Source organism: Eubalaena glacialis, chromosome 5 (genome assembly GCF_028564815.1).
Source record: "Eubalaena glacialis isolate mEubGla1 chromosome 5, mEubGla1.1.hap2.+ XY, whole genome shotgun sequence".
In the NCBI taxonomy this organism is placed as follows: domain Eukaryota; kingdom Metazoa; phylum Chordata; class Mammalia; order Artiodactyla; family Balaenidae; genus Eubalaena; species Eubalaena glacialis.
In genome coordinates, this window is record NC_083720.1 from 153,891,200 (window position 1) to 153,914,909 (window position 23,710).

Here is a 23,710-nt window from a genome sequence, read left to right on the forward strand (position 1 = left end):
AGTTCAGTTTAAAAAAAAACCCAAAAGTTGATTAGTTGCTTAGCTGAAATTGTCTGCTCCTTAAGCCGTAACTTTGATTCTGCATCTGTGAGAGACCCCCAAGGTTCTAGCCCTCAGGGGCCTCACACTTGAAAATTGTCTTTCTATGCTCACCACAATGCTGATCTCCAGAAGGACAGTGTTTGCCTGTGGGAGGATCCAGGAGATAGAATAATGGAATGTGGTTTCAGAACTTGTTATAGACAGCCATATCTGTGCCCAAAGCGAAGGCCAAGGTTTCCACAGATGAAAGATAATTCAGCCTCAGCTCTCATCCCACTTCCCCTCAGGAAAAATCTGCCAATTGAGCTGTTTTGGTTTAAAACAGGATGTCAGGCTAATTTTATCTTTTTTTTTTCTTGTGCTACTTCTTTGTCCAGCTCAGCAATCTAATGTTCCTATTTATGCGTAAGACTGCAGTTCAGAGTGAGGAAATGACAGGCTTATCAAAAAGACAAAATACTCACTTGGAAATACAGGAAAAGTCATTCTAATCTAGTCCTTCAATCCTTCTCATTTCCTTCCATAGACATAAAATTGTTATCAAGGCATATGGCCTTCAAGAATAAAGAATACATTTTTCATCCTCTCATGTTTCTTAGGTGCAGCCTAATGACTGGGTTCTAGCCAGTGGGGTGTAAAAGGATGTGGTCCATGGCAGCTTCTCGGGGCATCCTCTCAGAAACACTAGAGGAGACTTTTTGCCCTGTGTCTCCCTTTTTCCATCCTGCGGTTTGAAATGAGGAGTTTAGGGCAGGCTGCCCCAGAAAGTGCCACTTCGGCATGTGGATATTTCAAGCTGAAGACAACTGGGGCCCAGAAGTCTCAGAAAGAGATTTTTACCTCCTTCTTAGCTGCCTAAAAGAATTTAAACAGGGGGCCTGTACCAGGAAGAGAGCTATTACTAGAGATAACTTCTTATATCAGGAAGACCTACCTGCCTGGCATAGCAAACATCTGTTTACCAAATATTTGCTCTTCTCATCTTCCTGTGAATTGTCTTCCTCACCTTTGAAGCCCCAGCCCCCTGCCCCCTTTTCCTTAGCTCAGGATGCTGTATAAACCTCAGTTGCCTGAGTGGTTGGGATGGAGGACTCCCGTTTGTACATACTTAAATTTGTTATTTTCTCCTGTTAATATGCCTTACGTCAATTTACTTGTTAGGCCAGAAAATAACCTAGAAGGAAAGAAGGGAAAATTCTACCTTCCCAACATGAACATGGACATGGGGGCTGGTGCTCTGTTTGGACTGTATTCCTGAGGGCCACACCTAGAAATGGGAAGAGAAACTCATGTGTGTGTCTGAGGTCCCTGTAGAGCTTTTTTGTTGACTTTGTAGGACTGCTTTGCCCACCCTGAAATTGAAAATCCAGACTTAAACAAGAGGGGGAATTAAACTTATGACTTGTTAAGGTTATTGTATTTTGAATCTTCTGTTATTCACAGCTGAAACTAATCTTAATTAATACTGTAGAATTATTTTGTCTTAAAGTTATTATTTCGTTTTAAAAATTGTGTTTAAAAGTTTTGTTTTAAAGTCATTAATAGTTTAAAACTGTTTTGCTTTTTATTTGTGTGTGCCAATTGGTCAGGCATAATTAAATTAAGCCATAAATACTCATAGACTTTTAAAAATTACAGTTTGAAAGCCTACTATAAAGACATTACAGAGCTTTAAGAAATGTTCTGGCAATACATGTATTTTCAAAGGCAGAGATTTATTAAAATATGACATAAATCTAGCTTCTGTGTAGTAGTTTAATGCAATTATACATGCCTGACAACGGTCCCTACAAAATTGCTATCAATAAGAATTTAAATAATACTGTTTAATTCAATTAAACATTTTTACTTACAGTAGGGATTTTTATTTGGAATCCTAAAATTCTCTAATATGGATAACAGCATTTACACTAGCAGTGTCCAAATAAAAGTTTTAAATAGCTTGCATGAACTACAAACTAGAAAGAATTGCATTCTAGTATGTTGGTTTCCCTAATTTAATTTTAGTCAGTAAGTGCTATGTTCAGCAAACGGAAGAGGGTGTATGCACTGAATATTTTTGTCCCCCTAAAATTCATGTGTTGAAGCTCATCATACCCCAACATGGTGGTATTTGGAAGTGGGGATTTTGGAAAGAATTAATTTACAGTTAGATCAGGTCATGAGGGTGGGGTCTTCATGGTGGGATTAATGGCCTTATAAAAAGGGGAAGTCAGAGATGTCTTTCTTTTCCTACACGCACACCCTGAGGAAAGGCCATGTGGCAGCACAGAGAGAAGGTGGCCGTCTGCAAGCCAGGGAGAGGGTCCCCGCCAGAAACCGACCACGCTGATACCCTGATCTCAGAATTCCAGCCTCTAGAACTGCGAGAAATGAATGTCCGTTGCTTAATCCACCCAGTTTAAATCATTTTGTGATGGCCGCCTAAGCAGACTAAGACAGTGGACTATTTGATAAAAACCCACGTCACCATTGCAGGTTAATGGGAATGCTGAGTCATCTTAGTGGGACAGTTGCCTTTGCTCTGACAGTTCTCATTGGCAGATGGTAGTCTACATTACTTGCTGAATTTTTCTCTTTCTGTAGCCAGGGTTTTGCAGGCAATCATTGGGTTGTGTACAGTACCATTAATGCCAAGTACTCCTGTTTCAGAAGACCTTCTCAGGTTTTGACCTTTCTGTGATATCTGGGTTACTGTGTGCTGTAATTCATTTCTCTAAACATTCTTCTAAGTTCTTTCCCCGTAGCTTTAGGCATTAAGGATGACTGGGCTGCCTCAGTCAGCCCCCTCCAGCCCTTCCACGGGATGTCCCTGCTTTGTCTTCTTCTTCTCCAGCCTTCTTACTACCTTTGCAGAATCCTCTGGAAATCTGTGCAAAGGAACCCATGTCACTCCCACCTTCTTCAAAATATTCTGCATTTAAAAATTCAGTAGAAATGCATGAGAGTGCGTTGTTTTTTTTTTTTTTTTTTAAACATCTTTATTGAAGTATAATTGCTTTACAATGGTGTGCTAGCTTCTGCTTTACAACAAAGTGAATCAGTTACACATATACATATGTTGCCATATCTCTTCCCTCTTGCATCTCCCTCCCTCCCACCCTCCCTATCCCACCCCTCTAGGTGGTCACAAAGCACCGAGCTGATCTCCCTGTGCTATGCGGCTGCTTCCCACTAGTTATCTATTTTACATTTGGTAGTGTATATATGTCCATGACACTCTCTCACCCTGTCACATCTCACCCCTCCCCCTCCCCATATCCTCAAGTCCATTCTCTAGTAGGTCTGTGTCTTTATTCCCATCTTGCCACTAGGTTCTTCATGACCTCTTTTTTTTTTTTTTTCCCTTAGATTCCATATATATGTGTTAGCATACTGTATTTGTTTTTCTCTTTCTGACTTACTTCACTCTGTATGACAGACTCTAACTCCATCCACCTCATTACAAACACCTCCATTTCATTTCTTTTTATGGCTGAGTAATATTCCATTGTATATATGTGCCACATCTTCTTTATCCATTCATCCGATGATGGACACTTAGGTTGCTTCCATGTCCTGGCTATTGTAAACAGAGCTGCAATGAATATTTTGGTACATGACTCTTTCTGAATTATGGTTTTCTCAGGGTATATGCCCAGTAGTGGGATTGCTGGGTCATATGGTAGTTCTATTTTTAGTTTTTTAAGGAACCTCCATACTGTTCTCCATAGTGGCTGTATCAATTTACATTCCCACCAACAGTGCAAGAGTGTTCCCTTTTCTCCACACCCTCTCCAGCATTTATTGTTTCTAGATTTTTTGATGATGGCCATTCTGACCGGTGTGAGATGATACCTCATTGTAGTTTTGATTTGCATTTCTCTAATGATTAATGATGTTGAGCATTCTTTCATGTGTCTGTTGGCAATCTGTATCTCTTCTTTGGAGAAATGTCTATTTAGGTCTTCTGCCCATTTTTGGATTGGGTTGTTTGTTTTTTTGTTATTGAGCTGCATGAGCTGCTTGTAAATCTTGGAGATTAATCCTTTGTCTGTTGCTTCATTTGCAAATATTTTCTCCCATTCTGAGGGTTGTCTTTTGGTCTTGTTTATGGTTTCCTTTGCTGTGCAAAAGCTTTTAAGTTTCATTAGGTCCCATTTGTTTATTTGTGTTTTTATTTCCATTTCTCTAGGACCTGGGTCAAAAAGGATCTTGCTGTGACTTATGTCATACAGTGTTCTGCCTATGTTTTCCTCTAAGAGTTTGATAGTGTCTGGCCTTACACTTAGGTCTTTAATCCATTTTGAGTTTATTTTTGTGTATGGTGTTAGGGAGTGTTCTAATTTCATACTTTTACATGTACCTGTCCAATTTTCCCAGCACCACTTATTGAAGAGGCTGTCTTTTCTCCACTGTATATGCTTGCCTCCTTTATCAAAGATAAGGTGACCATATGTGCGTGGGCTTATCTCTGGGCTTTCTATCCTGTTCCATTGATCTATATTTCTGTTTTTGTGCCAGTACCAAACTGTCTTGATTACTGTAGCTTTGTAATATAGTCTGAAGTCAGGGAGCCTGATTCCTCCAGCTCCATTTTTCGTTCTCAAGATTGCTTTGGCTATTCGGGGTCTTTTGTGTTTCCATACAAATTGTGAAATTCTTTGTTCTAGTTCTGTGAAAAATGCCAGTGGTAGTTTGATAGGGATTGCATTGAATCTGTAGATTGCTTTGGGTAGCAGAGTCATTTTCACAATGTTTATTCTTCCAACCCAAGAACATGGTATATCTCTCCATCTATTTGTATCATCTTTAATTTCTTTCATCAGTGTCCTATAATTTTCTGCATACAGGTCTTTTGTCTCCTTAGGTAGGTTTATTCCTAGGTATTTTATTCTTTTTGTTGCAATGGTAAACGGGAGTGTTTTCTTAATTTCACTTTCAGATTTTTCATCATTAGTATACAGGAATGCAAGAGATTTCTGTGCCTTAATTTTGTATCCTGCTACTTTACCAAATTCATTGATTAGCTCTAGTAGTTTTCTGGTAGCATCTTTTGGATTCTCTATGTATAGTATCATGTCATCTGCAAACAGTGAGAGCTTTACTTCTTCTTTTCCGATTTGGATTCCTTTTATTTCTTTTTCGTCTCTGATTGCTGTGGCTAACACTTCCAAAACTATGTTGAATAATAGTGGTGAGAGTGGGCAACCTTGTCTTGTTCCTGATCTTAGTGGAAATGGTTTCAGTTTTTCACCATTGAGGACAATGTTGGCTGTGGGTTTGTCATATACGGCCTTTATTATGTTGAGGAAAGTTCCCTCTATGCCTACTTTCTGCAGGACTTTTATCATAAATGGGTGTTGAATTTTGTCGAAAGCTTTCTCTGCATCTATTGAGATGATCATATGGTTTTTCTCCTTCAATTTGTTAATATGATGTATCACGTTGATTGATTTGCGTATATTGAAGAATCCTTGCATTCCTGGAATAAACCCCACTTGATCATGGTGTATGATCCTTTTAATGTGCTGTTGGATTCTGTTTGCTAGTATTTTGTTGAGGATTTTTGCATCTATGTTCATCAGTGATATTGGCCTGTAGTTTTCTTTCTTTGTGACATCTTTGTCTGGTTTTGGTATCAGGGTGATGGTGGCCTCGTAGAATGAGTTGGGGAGTGTTCCTCCCTCTGCAATATTTTGGAAGAGTTTGAGAAGGATAGGTGTTAGCGCTTCTCTAAATGTTTGATAGAATTCGCCTGTGAAGCCATCTGGTCCTGGGCTTTTGTGTGTTGGAAGATTTTTAATCACAGTTTCAAATTCAGTGCTTGTGATTGGTCTGTTCATATTTTCTATGTCTTCCTGGTTCAGTCTCGGCAGGTTGTGCATTTCTAAGAATCTGTCCATTTCTTCCAGGTTGTCCATTTTATTAGCATAGAGTTGCTTGTAGTAATCTCTTATGATCGTTTGTATTTCTGCAGTGTCAGTGGTTACTTCTCTTTTTTCATTTCTAATTCTATTAATTTGAGTCTTCTCCTTTTTTCTCTTGATGAGTCTGGCTAATGGTTTATCAATTTTGTTTATCTTCTCAAAGAACCAGCTTTTAGTTTCATTGATTTTTGCTATTGTTTCCTTCATTTCTTTTTCATTTATTTCTGATCTGATCTTTATGATTTCTTTCCTTCTGCTAGCTTTGGGGTTTTTTTGTTCTTCTTTCTTTAATTGCTTTAGGTGCAAGGTTAGGTTGTTTATTTGAGATGTTTCCTGTTTCTTGATGTAGGCTTGTATTGCTATAAACTTCCCTCTTAGAACTGCTTTTGCTGCATCCCATAGGTTTTGGATCGTCGTGTCTCCATTGTCATTTGTTTCTAGGTATTTTTTGATTTCCCCTTTGATTTCTTCAGTGATCACTTCGTTATTAAGTAGTGTATTGTGTAGCCTCCATGTGTTTGTATTTTTTACAGATCTTTTCCTGTAATTGATATCTAGTCTCATAGCGTTGTGGTCGGAAAAGATACTTGATACGATTTCAATTTTCTTAAGTTTACCAAGGCTTGATTTGTGACCCAAGATATGATCTATCCTGGAGAATGTTCCATGAGCACTTGAGAAAAATGTGTATTCTGTTGTTTTTGGGTGGAATGTCCTATAAATATCAATTAAGTCCATCTTGTTTAATGTATTATTTAAAGCTTGTGTTTCCTTATTTATTTTCATTTTGGATGATCTGTCCATTGGTGAAAGTGGGGTGTTAAAGTCTCCTACTATGATTGTGTTACTGTCGATTTCCCCTTTTATGGCTGTTAGTATTTGCCTTATGTATTGAGGTGCTCCTATGTTGGGTGCATAAATATTTACAATTGTTATACCTTCCTCTTGGATCGATCCCTTGATCATTATATAGTGTCCTTCTTTGTCTCTTGTAATTGTCTTTATTTTAAAGTCTATTTTGTCTGATATGAGAATTGCTACTCCAGCTTTCTTTTGATTTCCATTTGCATGGAATATCTTTTTCCATCCCCTCACTTTCAGTCTGTATGTGTCCCTAGGTCTGAAGTGGGTCTCTTGTAGACAGCATATATATGGGTCTTGTTTTTGTATCCATTCAGCCAGTCTGTGTCTTTTGCTGGGAGCATTTAATCCATTTACATTTAAGGTAATTATCGATATGTATGTTCCTATTCCCATTTTCTTAAATGTTTTGGGTTTGTTATTGTAGGTGTTTTCCTTCTCTTGTGTTTCTTGCCTAGAGAAGTTCCTTTAGCATTTGTTGTAAAGCTGGTTTGGTGGTGCTGAACTCTCTCAGCTTTTGCTTGTCTGTAAAGGTTTTAATTTCTCCATCAAATCTGAATGAGATCCTTGCTGGGTAGAGTAATCTTGGTTGTAGGTTTTTCTCCTTCATCACTTTAAGTATATCCTGCCACTCCCTTCTGGCTTGCAGCGTTTCTGCTGAAAGATCAGCTGTTAACCTTATGGGGATGCCCTTGTGTGTTATCTGTTGTTTTTCCCTTGCTGCTTTTAATATGTTTTCTTTATATTTAATTTTTGATAGTTTGATTAATATGTGTCTTGGTGTGTTTCTCCTTGGATTTATCCTGTATGGGACTCTCTGTGCTTCCAGGACTTGATTAACTATTTCCTTTCCCATATTAGGGAAGTTTTCAACTATAATCTCTTCAAATATTTTCTCAGTCCCTTTCTTTTTCTCTTCTTCTTCTGGGACCCCTATAATTCGAATGTTGGTGCGTTTAATGTTGTCCCAGAGGTCTCTGAGACTGTCCTCAGTTCTTTTCATTCTTTTTTCTTTATTCTGGTCTGCAGTAGTTATTTCCACCATTTTATCTTCCAGGTCACTTATCCGTTCTTCTGCCTCAGTTATTCTGCTATTGATCCCATCTAGAGTATTTTTAATTTCATTTATTGTGCTTGTCATCGTTTCTTGGTTCCTCTTTAGTTTTTCTACGTCCTTGTTAAATGTTTCTTGCATTTTGTCTATTCTATTTCCAAGACTTTGGATCATCCTTACTATCATTATTCTGAATTCTTTTTCAGGTAGACTACCTATTTCCTCTTCATTTGTTAGGTCTGGTGTGTTTTGACCCTGCTCCTTCATCTGCTGTGTGTTTTTCTGTCTTCTCATTTTGCTTATCTTACTGTGTTTGGGGTCTCCTTTTCACAGGCTGCAGGTTCGTAGTTCCCGTTGTTTTTTGTATCTGTCCCCAGTGGCTAAGGTTGGTTCAGTGGGTTGTGTAGGTTTCCTGGTGGAGGGAACTAGTGCCTGTGTTCTGGTGGATGAGGCTGGATGTTGTCTTTCTGGTGGGTTCGTCCACGTCTGGTGGTGTGTTTTGGGGTGTCTGTGGCCTTATTATGATTTTAGGCAGCCTCTCTGTTAATGGATGGGGCTGTGTTCCTCTCTTGCTAGTTGTTTGGCATAGGGTGTCCAGCACTGTAGCTTGCTGGTCGTTGAGTGAAGCTGGGTCTTGATGTTGAGATGGAGATCTGTGAGAGATTTTCGCCGTTTGGTATTACGTGGAGCTGGGAGGTCTCTTGTGGACCAGTGTCCTGAAGTTGGCTCTCCCACCTCAGAGGCACAGCCCTGATGCCTGGCTGGAGCACCAAGAGCCTTTCATCCACACGGCTCAGAATAAAAGGGAGAAAAAATGGAAAGAAAGAAAAAAGAGGATAAAATAAAATAAAATAAAGCAATTATAATAAAAAATAAGAAAAAAATTATTAAGAGTAAATTTATTAAGAAAAAAAATTTTTTTTAATTTTTAAAAATAGATTTATTAATTTTTTATACTAAAAATAAGAAAAAAATTATTTAGAAAAAATTTATTAAGAAAAAAAGTTTTTTAATTTTTTAAAATAAAAAATATGAAAAAACTTATTAAAAATTTTTTTAAAAATAGAAAATACGGAAAAAATTATTAAGAAAACATTTATTAGGGAAAAAAAAAATTTTTAAGCCAAAAAAAAACCAAAAAAACAAAAAAACAAAAAACGGACGGACCTAACCCTAGGACTAACGGTGAGAGCAAAGCTATATAGACAAAATCTCACCCAGAAGCATACACATCTACACTCACAAAAAAAACGAAAAGGGGAAAAGTTAATATATCCTGCTCCCAAAGTCCATCTCCTAAATTTGGGGTGATTCGTTGTCTATTCAGGTATTCAACAGATGCAGGCACATCAAGTTGTTTGTGGAGCTTTAATCCGCTGCTTCTGAGGCTGCTGGGAGAGATTTCCCTTTCTCTTCTTTGTTCGCACAGCTCCCGGGGTTCAGCTTTGGATTTGGACCCGCCTCTGCATGTAGGTCCCCTGAGGGCATCTGTTCCCCGCCCAGACAGAACGGGGTTAAAGGAGCAGCTGCTTCGGGGGCTCTGGCTCAGTCAGGCCGGGGGGAGGGAGCGGTACGGAGGAGGCGGGGCGAGCCTGCGGCGGCAGAAGCCGGCGTGACGTTGCAGCAGCCTGAGGCGCGCCGTGCGCTCTCCCGGGGAAGTTGTCCCCGGATTACGGGAGCCTGGCCGTGGCGGGCTGCACAGGCTCCCGGGAGGGGCGGTGTGGAGAATGACCTGTGCTCGCCCACAGGCTGTTTGGTGGCGGCAGCAGCAGCCTTAGCGTCTCATGCCCGTCTCTGGGGTCCGCGCTGATAGCCGTGGCTCGCGCCCGTCTCTGGAGTTCGTTTAAGTGGCGCTCTGAATCCCCTCTCCTTGCACGCCGCGAAACAAAGAGGCAAGAAAAAGTCTCCTGCCTCCTCGGCAGCTGCAGACTTTTTCTCGTGCACCCTCCCGGCTAGTTGTGGTGCGCTAGACCCTTCAGGCTGTGCTCACGCCGCCAACCCCAGTCCTCTCCCTGGGATCCGACCGAAGCCCGCGCCTCAGCTCCCAGCCCCCGCCCGCCCCGGCGGGTGAGCAGACAAGCCTCTCGGGCTGGTGAGTGCTGCTCGGCGCTGAGCCTCTGTGCGGGAATCTCTCCGTTTTTCCCTCTGCGTCCCTGTTGCTGTGGGATCCGCGCTGATAGCCGCGGCTCGCGCCCGTCTCTGGAGCTCGTTTAGGCGGCGCTCTGAATCCCCTCTCCTTGCGCGCCGCGAAACAAAGAGGCAAGAAAAAGTCTCTTGCCTGTTCGGCAGCTGCAGTCTTTTTCCGGACTCCCTCCCGGCCAGCACCGAAGCCCGAGCCCCAGCTCCCAGGCCCGCCCGCCCCGGCGGGGGAGCAGACAAGCCTCTCGGGCTGGTGAGTGCTGGTCGGCACCGCTCCTCTGTGCGGGAATCTCCGCTCTGCCCTCCGCACCAATGTGGCTGCGCTCTCCTCCGTGGCTCCGAAGCCTCCCCCCTCTGCTACCCGCAGTCTCTGCCCACGAAGGGGCTTCCTAGTGTGTGGAAACCTTTCCTCCTTCACAGCTCCCTCCCACTGGTGCAGGTCCCGTCCCTATTCTTTTGTCTCTGTTATTTCTTTTTTCTTTTGCCCTACCCAAGTACGTGGGGATTTTCTTGCCTTTTGGGAGGTCTGACGTCTTCTGCCAGCGTTCAGTGGGTGTTCTGTAGGAGCAGTTCCACGTGTAGATGTATTTCTCATGTATCTGTGGGGAGGAAGGTGATCTCCGCGTCTTACTCTTCTGCCATCTTGCCCCTCCCTCCCTGAGTGCGTTGTTTTTAATACGCTTTTACAGCTATGATCTGCAAACTCCAATTGGTTGTCAACCAGGAAAGAAAGGTGAAGATACCATAAAGGACTGTGTTCCTAATACTGCTTCATTATAATATTTTATTCATTGGATGATTTTACATGGAGTATATTTATACCTGAATATGCAGTTAACAATGGAAAATAAGCTGATTATACCAATCTTATTTTTTTCAAAATTATGGACCATTGTTACATTTTGGTGACACTGACATTTTGCAGACTTTTTTTTCCAAATGGTAACAAGCCACCAGAGATTTATGTTATATGAATGGATGATGACAAAGAGAATTCAGTTGGTATCTCGAGAGTATTCTTATTTTTGGCCACAGTATCAAGACGCTGTTAATAAGATGCACTATTCAAACGTGCACAGGCTTCACTGACTGTATTACTTTAGACGCGAATTCAATCTTTAAAAGATAGCCTGATACAGGAGTCATGTTACCCTGCTGTGATTTTTGACAACACTTAAGTCAGCTAAACAAAGCAACCAGATATGATTGTGTTGCATTTTATATGAATTTCAGAGCATATTTACAGGAGGTCAGTTAAAACGTCAGTTTCCTTGTCTATTTTCCTTTTGGTAAAACGTTTTTTGACAAACCATGACATGGTCTCCTAAGCAGGATTTGTACAATTTTCTACAGCTCTTAAACCTGGATCTTTTAATGTGAGAATGGTTTGATTTGTGTGTTTATGAGTCTTGAGAACAAATGGAACTAGACTAACATTTTCTGAGCATCTTACACAGGAAACTTTAAATTTTTTGCAGATTCAGGTTAATCATGTTTTTTATTAAAATATTTTCATGTTAATTGTAATTTTAAATAATGCTTTTGAGCTATGACTCTATCAGTGTGAGACAATTGATCTTGAAATAGCATGAAACAATGCTTTTCTGAATCAATTTCACCCAAAAAATCTGATCTTAAAGAAAAACCCTGGACTTCCCTGGTGGTGCAGTGGTTAAGAATCCGCCTGCCAATGCAGGGGACACGGGTTCAATCCCTGGTCCGGGAAGATCCCACATGCCAAGGAGCAACTAAGCCTGCGTGTCTAGAGCCCGTGCTCCACAACAAGAGAAGCCACTGCAATGAGAAGCCTGTGCACCACAACGAAGAGTAGCCCCGCTCGCCGCAACTAGAGTAGGTCGGTGCACGGCAATGAAGCCTCAACATAGCCAAAACTAAATAAATAAAATAAATAAATTTACCAAAAATACCCCCCAAAATTAGTCAGTATACATTGATATAAAAGATCAAATAAGAAACTCTTAAAAATCTAAAAACAAATTCAACTGAGGCGAGATTGTAGCACATAAATATATGTATCTGATTTTGCTATATCCATTCTTCTCTGAATCTATGCAGAGGTTTTCAAGCCGATGCTCATGGAATTAAGTGAGGCTTGACTGCTTTTGACTACGAGTTGCCTAATTTCGTAAACTTTATGTCTTTAATAAAATTGAAAAGAGCTGAAGGAACACATGCATTGCAATGATTCAATTTTTCTTGTTTAACTAGTTCCCAACAGTCTGCTTTCAATATCCTAAATAAAGAGAGTGAAGGGAAATCTGAGGGTCTCAAAATTATAGCTAAGACTCACTGTCAATTTCTAAATCATAAACCACTTCATAATTGTGTTACTCATGAAAGTTCATGATTACTTCTTGTCTGATTGACAGCTTCAGACTTCTTGTTGCATATCAACCACAATCAAGTTTCACTTGGACTTGGGGTTAAATTGTTAGGATCCACATGCTGTTGTCAAGGAGGAGCTGATTGGCTGTGATATTTACCAGGCTATCCTGTGATTCCAACATTAAATGTGAAACATTTTCACGTATGCAGATGTTTTCACTGACACATAGTACTTTTAATATTTTCAGAAATGCACTTTGTAATTTTTTAACATAATTAATCTGAAAAAAAACCACCTGACCCTCATAGCTCCCTCATCCTTAGAATGAAAATAAAATAATTTATTATAATAGATGTGAGATTTTCTTTAATGAACATCCATTCAATCACTCATTCATTTATGTAACAAATAGTTATTGAGTACGCACTATGGGCCAGGTTCTACAGATATAAGCTTTTCCTTGGTAACCTTTTAATCATGGATCTTAGGTCTTTACAGCATCTAGGGTAATTTCTGAGTATCTTACACAGAAAAGTTTAAAGTCTTTGCAGATATAGGTTAATCATTTTTTATATTAAAATATTTTCATGTTAAATTGTGTTTTAAATAAGGCTTTTGCACTTATGACTCTATCCGTCAACACGAGACAATTGGAATTGAAATAGTATAAGACAAAAGTTTTCTGAATCTATTTTCCACCAAAATCTGATATTTAAAAAAAAATAAGTACATGATAAAAAGTAGGAAAAAATCTCCCCACAGACAGAACTATGTCTAATAGCTCAGTGTCTACATATCTGCTCTCTGTTTATAAACTAAAAATTGAGAAAATAAGGCATATTAAGGGTATTCCACTGAATATTCAGTTGTTTATAAAAATAAGTTTCTACATTTCTCTAATAATTAGTGATGTTGAGCATCTTTTCATGTGTTTGCTGGCCATCTGTATGTCTTCTTTGGAGAAATGTCTGTTTAGGTCTTCTGCCCATTTTTTGATTGGGTTGTTTGTTTTTTGATATTGAGCTGCTTGAGACGTTTATGTATTTTGGAGATTAATCCTTTTTCCATTGCTTTGTTTTCAAATATTTTCTCCCATTCTGTCGGCTGTCTTTTTATCTTGTTTATGGTTTCTTTTGCTGTGCAAAAGCTTTTAAGTTCAATTAGGTCCCATTTTCTTATTTTTGTTTTTATTTTCATTACTCTAGGAGGTGGGTCATAAAAGATCTTGCTGTGATTTATGTCAAAGAGTGTTTTTCCTATGTTTTCCTCTAAGAGTTTTATAGTGTCCAGTCTTACATTTAAGTCTTTAATCCATTTTAAGTTTATTTTTGTGTATGGTGTTAGATAGTGTTCTAACAAACACTGGTCAGAATGGCCATTATCAAAAAATCTACAAACAATAAATGCTGGAGAGGGTGCAGAGAAAAGGGAACCCTCTTGCACTGTTGGTGGGAATGTAAATTGATACAACCACTATGGAGAACAGTATGGAGGTTCCTTAAAAAGCTACAAGTAGAACTACCATATGATCCAGCAATCCCACTACTGGGCATATACCCGGAGAAAACCATAATTCAAAAAGACACATGTACCCCAATGTTCATTGCAGCACTATTTACAATAGCCAGGACATGGAGGCAACCTAAATGTCCATTGCCAGATGAATGGATAAAGAAGATGCGGTACATATATATAATGGAATATTACTCAGCCATAAAAAGAAATGAAATTGGGTCATTTGTAGAGATGTGGATGGACCTAGAGTCTGTCATACAGAGTGAAGTAAGTCAGAAAGAGAAAAACAAATATCGTATATTAACACATATATGTGGAATCTAGAAAAATGGTACAGGTGAACATATTTGCAGGTCAGAAATAGAAACACAGGCGTAGAGAATGGATGTGTGGATGCGGGGGGAGGGGGGGATGAATTTGGAGATTAAGTTTGATATAAATACTCTACCATGTGTAAAATAGATAGCTAGTGGGAAACCACTGAATAGCACAGGGAGCTCAGCTCAGTGCTCTGTGATGACCTAGGTGGGTTGGAGGGGGGGGAGGGAGGTCCAATAGGGAGAGGATATATATATACATAGAGCTGATTCACTTCATTGTACAGTAGAAACTAACACAACATTGTAAAGCAATTATACCCCAATAAAAAAAAGATATTTAAATAGTGAGAGAAAAAAAAGTTTCTGCAAATGAGTTTAGTATTATTTCTTAAAATTCTGGTTATCTGATGCCACATGGACATACTTTATGATAATAATTAAAAAATACAGCTTTTGTAACATGGAAGATACTTTGAATTATTTTGGGATTAGCTAATCTTATAATTTGTTATGAAGAATAAATTGAAGGAAACAGAAAAATGGGGGGCTCTTCCTTTGAAGATGGCTTTCTGTGCTTGAAAACAAAACCAAGTCCATATTTCTATTTAGGGTACAGATAGCTGGTCTGTTTTTGCTTTTAGTCATGAACACGTCATGAGTTAGATGATAGCTTTGCACTGGCAAACGTGACACAGCCAGGCCTGCAAGTCTGTCTTGCTCAGCAAGAGAAAAGCTGAAGAAAAAATAATGAGCTATCCTTCCCTTCCCCACACGTCACACACATTTCACCATACCTCCTCTGCTGGCCTCTAAGGAGGCTCCAAGCTTCCAGCCTAGGAAGTAACATCTTTGGGGAGGAAGGACCAGGGAGGGAGAATGTGGCTTTACTCTGGACAGGAGATTTGTGCTATTAAAGATCTGAGCCCTAATGTCAGATTTAGACTGCTCTCGTTGGCATGTAACTCACATCCTGTTGGGATGAAGCTGGGAGGTTGGGTCCTCTGGTAGTCTCAGGACTGAAGAGGACCAAGGTAGGGTCGTGGTTGCCCTGAAGGAACTGAAACACTGTCTTGTTTAGTGGCATTTATCTCAAGAGAAAGGATGCCTCAACATTTGAAAACTTTGTACCCTGGCTGACTCCTTATTTTTAGTTTTTCTTTTTGTCCATATATCCAGTGAATAGGTCACTTCATTTTTCAGCCCCATGCATTAAGTACAGCTCAATTCTACTGAACCGTGCACATGACTAAAGTGAGATAAGGACTCGATGTACATCATAATCCATATGAAAATCTACCTGACAAATTATATCAAAGCCCTTTTGCGGTTATTTCTATATAAACAAAGTAGGGAACATTTTATATAATAAACTATCCTAGATAATATTTCTTTTGTAGGTAAAGAAAATTTGGAAGAAAACAAAAATGGGGGGTGGTGGAGACAGCTTCAATGATTTTTTTCTCTCTCTCCACCATTTTCTTGTTGATTGTGTCACCCCCATCCAGTTTGAATCTTTGCAAATGTGACCACAGTTTTCACAGCCCATAATAACATTCTTGGTAATACATAGTTGAAAATATTTTTCTAGCTCTTAAAGATACAATTAGCGATCCCTTTTAATAGTCTAATTTTGTTAATATATGGTATAGAATCCTTTCATTTTCTAAGCAAATGTTACGAATTAAACTGCTCTGATGTCTTTAAATATAATTTGCTATAAATTAAACAAACTAGAGTCATAGAAAAGCAAAAGGGAGTGTTTTCCAGTGATTATTTTTATACTTTAGAAAAATCAAACAACTTGCCAATCCATATATAAGATTATATTTATTTTACATTTTCCTTACACAAATCCATGTGTAAATAACTTTAAAGGAACATTGACCTTGTAATGCTTGATTGCTGGTTACTTAAACGGCCAATTTGAGTAAGTAAATAGTTTATTCAATGTGCTGTGACATCACACATGACACAAGATTCTAAATACTTTTCTCCATAGTTAATTTGGTTGGATCCACTGACAATAATGTTAATTGAACGTTTGGCAGATATCCAGAAAAATATTTGTAGTTAACTAGACTGAAAAGAAAAATGCATATGAAGTATTACAAAACATGATTCTTTTGTTCATATCGAAACAAACATTTTTCTAAATGTAGGAACAAATATATTCCTAAATATAAGATTAGATATCACACCATAAAATAACGTCATTGAATCATATTTTTAAAAAACCTCTGATGTACCATAGTCTTTATCTAACTCAGGGGTCAACAACGTTTGTTTGTTTGTTTTTCTTAAGAACCAGATAGTAAAGATTTTAGACAGTAGGAGGCAACTCAGACTCTGTCAGGACTACACGACTCTCTCCTTGTAACTCAAAAGCAGCCACAGACAATACGTACATGAATTCCTGCACTGAAACTTGAATTTTGTGTATTTTTCACATGCCACAAAATAGAAGTTTCTGTGGGAAAATATTTGTGTTTACTTGGCTTCTTTGTTTCTTTTTGTGTCCTTGCAGTTCAGTGCGGGAGGAGAGCCCTGTAAGCAAGGTGAATATAATTCAGATGGAATCCAATCTTGGAAAGGTTACAAACCTGGGGCCTCCAGTGGTTTCTACAGATTCTCACCTGGTGAGAAATCTATTCAGGAATTTGTTCCTGCCCAAGGTCATAAACTACAAACAATCTGCTCTACACATTACTTTAGCTTATTTTAGTAAAATTCTAGAAATTAGGGTCTAATAAGTCTTAGTGCTAAATGACTCCAACAGATAAAGTAATCTGTGTGGATGGCTGGTTGTAGGAAGCAGTGTAACTTCTAATTTAGGGAACCAATCGTTAATCCAGATCATCGCAAGTCATTAAAAAACATAGACACGCATTCACACGCATGAGAGCCCATGTTTATAGAACAAATGAGTCAACCACACCAGCTTCAGCTTGGTCACCTGCTGTGGACTGAACTGTGTCCCCTCCAACTTCGTGTGCTGAAGCCCTAACTCCTAACGTGGTGGTATCTGGCAATGAAGATGCAGCCTTTGCAAGGTAACTAGGTTTGATGATGCCTTGAGGTTGAGGTCCTCGTGATGGGATTAGCACCCTTATAAAGAGGGACACTAGAGGGGTCTCTGTCCCTCTCTCCACCCTGTCAGGACATGGCAAGAAGGTGGTCATCTGCAAGCCAGGAAGAGTGTCTTCACCAGAGACCAACCTCATTGACACCCTGATCCTGGACTTTCCAGCCTCCAGAACTGTGAGAAATAAATGTCTGTTGTCTAAACCGCCTAGTCTATGGTATTTTGTTATGTCAGCCTGAGCTAAGACATCAACTCGTTCAGATTGCACAAGTAAGAAACAGATTTAGCTATAAATTTCAACATACCTCAAGAAAAGGAATTGCAGAGCTCAGAGTTCTTGTTTATTCCCATTCGTATGCCTGTCTGTAGTTTTGGCCAATGGGAGTGACTTTCTCAAAACAAGTCCTCTGCCCAGTACGAGGTGTTCACCCACATATAGGGCATATATGAGGCACCTAAAAATATGACACATTAGAAGCTTATTTCACTGAAGTTTTGTGTACATTACAAATAAAATGATTTGTTTTCATTTCGTTCTCAAGAGATATTGGTACCTGCTTTAACTTGCTACTTACTATCAATATGATGTACAATGTAATAAACAGTGAAATGAGTACAGTCATCCCTTAGTACCTGGGGGGTGGGCGGTTGGTTCCAGGACCCGCTTTGGATACCAAAATCCGTGGATGCTCAAGCCCCATAGTCAGCCCTACATATCCGTGTTTCTGCATCCTTGGAGTCAACCAACTGCAGATCCCATAGTAATGTATGCATTTATTGGAAAAAGTCCATGTGTAAGTGGATCCAAACAGTTCAAACCCATGTTGTTCAAAGATCTACTGTAATTTGTGCTACTCTGTCTATGACACTAAAAATTAAATGTATTCCTATAAGTTATAGGAAATGGTTATGCTTTTTGAAGGGAACTTACACAAAAATTAAAAATGACTTGTTTTGTCATAAGTGAAAACTGTCAGTTGAGCTAAGTACCTGGCTTTACAAAAAAAGATATTATTTCCAATTCTATTAAAATGACATTTGAAATGCAAGAGATCAGTTTAGCTTAGCAGAAATGTATTGGGTAACTACTATTTGCTGTGCACTGGATAAATATTATTACTGCCTGTTTTACTCTGTTGTTATTGTCTGCATGAATTTCATACAGAACTTAACTTTTTGGAAATATTGATATGTTATCTATATGGTTTTGGTTTGTTCTTTAGAAGTAGGTTCGGAAGGAAACAGAAGTGATCAAAACTTGACCTGCTTTTCCCAAAGTGAATATATGGTGAAGTTACATTATTTTTATGGATTGTTTTAAATAATATAAGCTAACTGATGATACAGTGTCTCAAAAAATACTACTAATATTTAATGGCATGGGAAAATAATCTTATGTTGTTAAATAAAAAATGGTGCAAAAGCACATGCAGTTATTTTTATATTCAGATTTTCTAGACTGAATGTATATAACTATTTTATACAGCAATCCCACCAATATGTATTTTTAAAAATGGATCATCTGGGCAATCTTCAAGTCATGCACAAAATACATGGTGGCTGGAGTACATTTTCCTATGGGAATAATATTATTCATGGTTTTGCTTTCCAGGACTTCCGTAAAAGCCCAGAAAACCTATAATTTATATATGTTTTATGCTCTAGACCGGCATTGTCCAAAATAACTTCTTGCAATGATGGAATTGTTCTTCTTTCTATGCTGTCCAATGAAATTGGGCTAGTGCAACTGAATAATTGAATTTTTAATTTTAATTAACTTTAAGTTTACATAGAAAAACAATAGTGGTATAAAATATTTTTCCATTAAACAAAACTTTATTGTCTTGGAGGGACGACATTCCACTGTTGCCTTTGCATTGCGTGGGATATTATTTTATTGGAGTGTGCATGTGTTGGGTGAGAGCATTTTTTCCATTATTGCACATAAATACATCTCCCATCTAGTTGTAGCTGATGGATTGAATCAGTTCAAAAGAATTCTTTCTCTTAACGTAACACTGTTACGTGGGGTTCTTTTGATATTTTATGCAGACAGCACGAATTTTAGGAATATCTATGTAAATTAGAATTGGTATTTTAATTGAAATACTTGAAATTTTGATTATAATTTAATTAAATTGCTTTGCTAATTAAAAAGAATAAGTATGGACACAATTTTAAATTAAAAATTAAGGCATACTATTGGTGTATAATTGAGTAGAGATACAGAAGCTAGTAGTACTGCCAGACAGTATAGAAAAAAAGAGACTGAAAAAAGTTATTTTGCAAACTTCACAGTGAAAATCATCAGCAATTTCTTGTGGCAGAGCAAAATTAAAAATGTGATTGCCATAAAAAAAATTAATAGGATAAAGTGTACAACATATTTCAGCAGATACATACTAAATTTGGTAAGTTGTTTTCTTTCAATGGTCAAAAATAATCAACAAAATTGGTCTCTTGAAATCGGAATTGCAAAACACTTAAAGATCTTTTTTAAGAGCCAAGCTTAATTTTGTTAAACTATAAAATGGTTTGAATACTTGCATTAAAAAAAGAAACTAACTTTTAGATAGAGACATGATAAAAAATATATTTCAGTTATGGAAATTCTATTAGAAAATTATGAAGAAAACATTAAAAAGAATTTTAGAAAAAAATAAAGACCTTTAGGCTACCAAACAGTTGTCTTTAGAATACAAAAACTTTCTATCAATATCAAATATCAATCCTTTCAATATTTAGAAAATTTTAAGTATTTTGCTTCACTTTTCGATGAGTTGTCAGACATGAGACATTGTCTGATTAATATTTTGGGCACATTTTGTCTCAAAAGACTTCCAAATTTTTAAAGAAATGCTATCAACTTGAAGCCCCAAATATTAAATTGTGACATATATATTTTAAAATATTATATATTTGTTAAAGAAGAATTTCCCACTAGTATGAGAAAGTTTCAATCATGGTAGATGATGCTCTAGCTATGGTAGGTAAAAAATCAAATTTTAAAGTAAAAGATTGATATTTCCCCTATTGTTTTATTCAACTCTATGATAAATATTGAAAATATTTGCAAAAAAATTATTCACAGTGTCCTGAAGCGGATTCTATAAAATGTGTCCAGATAGAGTGGTTAGAATCATTTATTACATACAAAATGTGGGAGAAATAGAAGACCGTGGGTATGGTGGTCTTTGTTGTTGCTAAGGCTTGTTGGTTTGGTCATGGGAGAGATTTACGAAGATGTACTGTATTGTTACTCAGGATCAAGAGTTTCCTAAGCAAAAGGGATGTTGCCGAATATTCAATAATCAAAGACAAAATGAGTGTGATTGTCCTTTTTTTCACCAATATGCACTGCATATGAAAGAGATCAGTATGAAACCTCCAAGGAAAAGAAAAACTTAGTTGTGACTCTGCTTGACAGGTTATGAAACTTCAGTTGATATTAAAACTTTCCATGGTATAAATCAATAATAATTATATTATACATTTTTCCAGCATGAATAAAAAAGATTTTAATTGTTATTAATAGGGTTATGTAAATATGCAAACACTACAGCAGACATTTGAAGAAAAATTTATTGATATTAATAAACTTAGCGTTGCCCTTCAATTTATGCAATTCCCTTTTGTGTTCTATGTGAATAATACTGAATTGACACAAGAATTTTTAAATTTACTTGGACAGACTTGTTTCAACCTGATGTTGAATCAATTCTAAAAAAGACAAACAAGTTTTGTCAATTTGGAAGATAACATTAAATGAAATGATTTGTACTTAATTCAGCATTAGAATAACTATTAAAACTATTAGAATTATCAAAAATATTAGAAAAACTATAAAAGTATTATATTATTTCTATATATGTTTGAAGTATGTTGAGCCTCTGAATCTATTAATACAGATCAAGTAGTTTCAATAAAAATTGAACACCCAAATTGAGATGTGCTGTCAGTATAAAATGCATATTAGACTTTGATGTCTTCGTATGAATTTGTACCATGTAAAGTATCTCATTAATTATTTTTATTTTGATTAAATATTGAAATGATACTATTCCAGATATATTGGGTTAAACACAATGTATTCTTAAAATTAATTTCTCCTGTTTTGTTTTCTTTTTTAAATGTGGCTATTAGGAAATGTAAATGTGGTTTGCATAGATTTATATTGGACAGAACTACTCTAGACATTCAACCATCATGAATAAAATGTGTTATGGGAAAATGTACCTAAGATTCTAGGTTTCCATGGCAGCAAATTTTTTCCTTTTTCTTGTTCACTTGAAAACTCTTCAAAGGCAAGAAATCTATCCATGTTGCTGCAAACGACAAAATTTTATTCTTTTACGTGGCTGTGTTAGTTATGACTAATATTCCATGTTCCAATAGCTTCCATGTCTTGGCTATTGTAAATTGTGCTGCTATGAACACTGGGGTGCATGTATCTTTTTGAATTAAAGTTTTTGTTTTTTTCAGATATATACACAGGAGTGGAATTTCTGGGTCATATAGTACTTTTATTTTCAGTTTTCTGAGCAACCTCCATACTGATTTCCATAGTGACTGAACCAAATTACATTTACACCAAAGGCATGGGAGGGTTCCCTTTTCTCCACACCCCGTCTGACATTTGTTATTTGTGTTCTTTTTTATGATGACCATCCTGACAGGTGTGTGAGGTAATACCTCATTGTGGTTTTGATTTGCATGTCCCTGATGATTAGCAATGTTGAGCATCTTTTCATGTGCCTCTTGGGCATCTGCATTTCTCCTTTGGAGAAATGCCTATTCAGTTCTTCTGCCCAGTTTTTAATCGGGTTGTTTGTTTTTTTGATATTGAGTTGTATGAGCTGTTTACATATGTTGTATATTAATCCCTTATCCATCAGATCATTTGCAAACACTTTCTCCCATTCGGTAGGTTGTCTTTTCATTTTGTTGATGGTTTCCTTTGTTGTGCAAAAGCCTTTACGTTTAATTAGGTTCAGTTTGTTTATTTTTGCTTTTATGTCCTTTAGGATCCAAAAAATGTTGCTGCAACTTATGTCAAAGAGCATTCTGCCTTTGTTTTCCTCTAAGAGTTTTGTAGTATCCGGTCTTACATTTAGGTCTTTAATCCGTTTTGAGTTTATTGTTGTGCATGGTGTTAGAGAATGTCCTAATTTCATTCTTTTACATGTAGCTGTCCAGTTTTCTCACCACCACTTATTGCAGAGGCTGTCTTCTCTCCATTGTAGTCTTGCCTTCTCTGTCTTAGATTAATTGACCATCAGTGCAGGGGTGTACTTCTGGGTGAAGATGCAGTTTTGCAGACGTAGTCTACATGAAGAGATCTTCCTGTGTGGTGCTGCAGCTTGGGATCTGCTCATTCAACTCCTCTTCCATCTGTGAAATCACCTCCCAAGGACGAATGTTCTGACTAGGCTGCCCGTATGTCCCCGTTTGTTCGGGAGAATTCTACTGTAGATTTTCAGTGGTCATAAAGAACTCATATTCAGCCATGGGTGAGAGAAGCATTCCTGCCCTAGGGTTATGGAGACAGTCAAAAACACCTGACACCTGGCCCTGGGCACACGAGATTGATAGTGGTTCATCGGTCTCATGCACTCACAGCCCAGGGAAGAGGACATTGCATGCAGTGCAGGGCCACACAGGGCTTGACTTGGGGACAAAGTGAATGACAGGGGACTCGAGGGGGTAGGCTCTCCAGGAGGTAGAAGGTGGGAGCCCTGGTTCTGGTGGAAGGATGTGGCTGAATTGTTTGAATAATTCTGCAGCCTGCCACTCAGGCACAAGAGAAACCGCCCCTGTTCCCCAAGGAAGGACCTTGTTTGTCTGGGGGACCTTGTGCACAGGAGCTGAGTAGGCAGAGGGACTTGGGGTGAGGGCCCTGGAGGCCTTCTGTCCAACTTCATCAGATGTCAAGGCAGCAGGTCACAGGAAGCCTTCATTTTAGGCCTCATACCACGGCCCCTCCCGCATCAACAATATCCTGTCTCAGACTGTACATTATAAGGTGACTCTAGCTATGATGGGCATTCATAAATTTCATTGATTTCTTGGACCAACGTGGGACAAAATGAGATCTCCACATCTCTGATGTTACTTCTCTAGTTTCTAAAGGAAGTGAGTATGGATATGTAGGTTTTGGAATGTTTACTTTCGACAATTACAAAAAATAAATAATGCATTAAACATCTCCTTCCACTGTTCCTGGCTTTTGATGTTCATCCTGCCTCTTTCTAATATACACCATTTCCTTCCCTTTTAGACTTTAAGCAAAAAGGCACAGATGCACTATGTTGATAATAATATTCTTGCTAGACAGAAGTACCTGGAAAAGCTTCATTTGTATTTCAATAGCACTTTGAGATTTAAATAATCAGTTGGGCATTCTGTCCTTAGACTTTAAAATGGGGCTACAGAGGATTATCT